This window comes from Salvia miltiorrhiza, chromosome 4 (genome assembly GCF_028751815.1).
Source record: "Salvia miltiorrhiza cultivar Shanhuang (shh) chromosome 4, IMPLAD_Smil_shh, whole genome shotgun sequence".
In the NCBI taxonomy this organism is placed as follows: domain Eukaryota; kingdom Viridiplantae; phylum Streptophyta; class Magnoliopsida; order Lamiales; family Lamiaceae; genus Salvia; species Salvia miltiorrhiza.
Window position 1 is genome coordinate 12,009,322 of NC_080390.1, and position 4,452 is coordinate 12,013,773.

Here is a 4,452-nt window from a genome sequence, read left to right on the forward strand (position 1 = left end):
CCTCAAACTCAAACTATGCACCTTTAAAGTGTAACATCATAACTCATCATATAACCTCAACATCATGCTCTTCAAAATTTAACGTCAAATAAACTTTGAAATTTTACATACCTCGTTGAGCCTGGTGTGATGGTGCGCTGAGCTCACGGTTGTTAATAACTATTAGTCTAGTGACTCATTCTAGACTAAACTCAAGACTTCTAATTCAGAGCTTTCCTTCGCTCTGATACCACTCTGTCACAGCCCGCCCTAACTAGGGATAGTTAGGCCGAGTGATCCACGACTAGGGATGGGGTTAAAGAAGAAGGGAAAGAAAAGGGGCGTCATTTATAGCCGTAAAACTTACTCATCTTAATAAAACTCGTCATTTTTATTCATTAATACTCAATTGAAAACAGTCTATGAAAGACTGCATAAAAGTTAATTAATATCATTAATCAAGTTATACATCATATGCAACCATTCTCTTAAGACTCAAAGTATGACATAACATACTATAACATCAACAACATCTTGCAGCGGAAAGTAGCTAGACATATGTATGAAGACATATTCTAGACAGGTTAACTATTTATTAACAACCCTGGAGACTCCGCTCATTGCAGCACCATCATCACATCAGCTCAACCTGCACATTTAGAAAACATATGCAGGGCTGAGTACAAAAGCACTCAGTGGGCACGTATGCCTAGGTATAAAAATACATGCTTCAAAACTGTAAATTGTCATGCCATCATAAACAGTACAGCAAGGGAGTTTTTCGCTAAAAAGGCCCAAGCTTACTAAATTCATTTGTGATTCTTAAAGTTCGTCTGCAGACTAAGTTCTCTTGTAATCTATCATATCTGGAACTTTGTGCCGGAGAGGTGGCCACCTCTCACGGTCACTTGACCGGCCAACCCGCTAGATGACTCACGGTCACTGGTGTACACTAGTCCTGGCAGGATAGCTATCAACTGCTCAGGACCCGAATTCGATTGCATCATTGGCAAAGCCAAAGCAGATAGATATCATACTAAAATTTAAATATTTTATGGCAAGACAATACTTGAAATAACTTTAACTCAAAGATTTTGTCATGAAATAACTTGCTCAAAGGTAGCATTAAACTCGTTTGATAGATATATAAAACTGAAATTAACAGTTAAATCATCTCATGCATTCATTCGTATAAGAGGCCTACGACACGCAGGGGATCTCTATATACGTATAGTAAAAGTAATGCCCACCTCGTTGTGTCTCTGTATCAATGAGTAACGTCACTCTCTCCCTCAAGTCGTTACTTCCCAAAAGGACCTTCATCGTTATGAAGAATTGGTGAGAAGTTATAAAAGAAACCTCGATTAACAATCTAATCTCTTTTATGAAACATTAGTATCTCTAATGTTCATCTCTCTTGATTGTTAATCAATATAACAATTATTATCTCTCGTCATTACTCATTAATTATAACATCCTTATGTTATAATTAGCAGCGCTTCAATTAAAAGAAATATTTAACACATCGAAAAGTCCACTTTCTTAGCAGATCTATTCGCTCTCATCTCGTCTAATTAACCAATTAGAAAGTTAAACTTTCCATTAGGTATGTATTTGAGTCACAGGTCAACAAGAATTGACTATGCTCAAATTCTAATTTCACTAAAAATTTCGGCATGACCTATTCATATATAATGTCAGCCACGAGATTTCAACGCGTGAATCTCACTACGTGAACTCGTCTCTCGACTCAAAACTTAACATCTTGACATCTTTTCAACGCAAACCAAACAATTCAAAATCATCAAAACTCTTTATCAGTAAACTATCATTTATACTCGACACCAATTGTTCGAGTGTCAGATACCAACATTTATGTGCGTTAATCATAACTCTCACAACTCACACCATTTAGTCATATCGTATCATCCATCAAAACAAATATAATCAAGTTGTTTTCTAGAAAGTTTTGCTGTTTTTGTGTCATCTTTAAAAATTCATAACAACCAACTCAATCATCATAAACTCTCATACCAATTGATCTCAAAAACTTCATGAAGTGTAGTTCACTCTAAAAATGGTAGTTAACCAAAAAGGTTAAAGGTTTTTGGAGATATTTCTCTTTTAGTGCAGGCTGTCAAAGATTGACAGTTTCTGCCAATTTTGTTTAGGCCATTAGAAACCAAGGCAAACCTTAATAAAATTCCATCAAATTTAATCATCCAAAACTAAAGGTATCCTTGAAGATTTGGTTAAAATTTCACAAGAGAAAACGTTCATATGATCTGCCAAATAAACAATGAAACTCATACACTTTTACTGTTGGACAAATATGACAGCTGAACAGGGCATTTTTGAAATAATAAACTGCTCTGTTTCAGAGGTCATAAAAATCGAAATCTTATGTTTTTAGAAAAGTATTGAAGTCTAGTTTCGTTTAAAAAAAACGGTGATGCAAAATCCTTCATGGATTAATAGATATAAACGTTTTTGTGAAGTCTACCAATAGTTGACAGATTCTGTCAAGGATTTTTCAAAATATCTTTAAAATAGCAAACATCATTCAAAAGACATGAAATTTTGCAGCAACGAAATACACATATCATAGATAAACATACTAAAATTTCAGAGCCATCAAGCAATGAAAACTCATCGAAACATAAGCTTGAAACTGCTGTAAAATTTTGACAGAATTCCAGTTTTAATTTCGTTCAACAATTATCATCCATAAATTGTAAATCAATTAGCATGCTCATGTGATATCGTAGAACACATATACGCAATAATATTCATTATGCAACGCCTCAAACTTCACGAATTTAAATAATCATACTCTAAAAATTTATACAATTTTCGTGCTTGGAAAAATACGAATTTAATATATATCGATTCTAGCATACCCCTAAGCACAAATATCAAGTCAAAACGATCAAACAAAAATCGAAAGACAAGCTAATATGTGAAAAACGGGGCTGCCCTCATGGGTTTCATAGCTACGGTTCGTTCCGTTCTTACTCCCTTCATTAAACATGCTCAACATCTACCCAAGAACAACATACTAAAATTTCACGACGATCCGACGTCGTTTCAAAATAAAGTCGAGAATCGACGTTTTTCGACGTCGACGAAAATCGAAAAGAAAACCATCAAAACGTAGGTAGAGATCTTACCTACTTAGATACGTGATCGAAAAGATGATCGGCGTTCATCTCGGTGCTCAAATCGGAGCTCAAAAGCTTGAGCTCAAGCTAAAAATGGTATATGCGTGAATGGTGTGTGTGTTTTAGGTGTTAGTGTGTGTGAGTTGTGTGTGGGCTGAAAATCAACGTGAGTTAAGAGTGTTTGACTGAACTTGGGCGGTTGGGGGGTGGTTTTGGTGGGGTAGGGTTAGATATTTAGTCGTTAAATATCTCGTCTCGTCTCGTCTCGTCTCGTCTCGTCTCGTCTCGTTTTAACGACTAACAACCCATACTCTTCGTTACTCGCCCTCTCAACCTCTACTCACTTTCATTACACTCGTAATTCTATATAAATATAGAAAACGCGAGCTCGTTCTCGAAATTCTGATAAACGAGCTCGGTTCGTTTATCGAGAAATCCCGATTTAGTATTCACTCGTCGTCCAAAAATAAAAACTTTCATTATTGGACTCGTATCGAAAAACTAAGAATATTTCTCGACGACGTGCACGTAAGATTTTGAAAGTCGACAAAAAGACGAAATAGCCGTATTTTACTATTCATCGTCAAAAAGTCAAAAATTTCAAAAACGTCTTAACGGACTCAGATTTCACTTCCGAGTTCACCGTTCTCATTCAAATAATTATCTAGAATTATTTGAATACTCAAACTCAAATACGGATATAAAATCCCACATCATTCTCACATCATCAAAAGAACATCTCAACATTTTTAAAATATAACAACAAAACTTCATATAACTCTTCATCTCTTTACAAAGTAAATCAAACAAGGGATCTAAACCCTAATTACTCAAATTCAATCAATTAAACACGTCATCAAAAGCCCGGGTATTACAACCAGCTACTGCTCAACCTGCACATTTAGAAATACATGCAGGGCTGAGTACAAAAGTACTCAGTGGGTACATATGCCTATAGAAACTTGCAGTGAAAACATAAATTGTCATGCCATCTTAACAGTACAACAAGGGAGTTTTTGTAAAATAGGCCCAAGCTCACTAAATTCTTTTGTGATTCTTATAGTTCGACTAATCAGTCTAAGTTCTCTTGTATTTTATCATATCTGAAGCTTGTGTGCCGGAGAGGTGGCCACCTCTCACGGACACCTGACCGGCCAACCCGTTAGATGACTCACGGCCCTGGGTGTACACTAGCCCTGGCAGGATAGCTATCAACTGCTCAGGACCCGAATTCGATTACTTTAACTGGCATTGCCTCATCAGATAGATATCATACTAAACTGAAACATTTTATGGCAAGACAATAACTGAG

At 36.0% G+C, this 4,452-nt stretch overlaps 1 long non-coding RNA gene across 1 annotated transcript; it reads right to left on the reverse strand.

The window, feature by feature from the left end:
* Positions 1–388: 388 nt before the first annotated feature.
* On the reverse strand, positions 389–3,330 carry LOC131022746 (uncharacterized). Its single transcript, XR_009101403.1, has 3 exons — positions 3,150–3,330; positions 1,230–1,296; positions 389–628 (listed from the first exon to the last, which is right to left on the reverse strand). It is a non-coding gene; the product is annotated as an uncharacterized LOC131022746 (long non-coding RNA).
* Between the last annotated feature and the right edge of the window lie 1,122 nt (positions 3,331–4,452).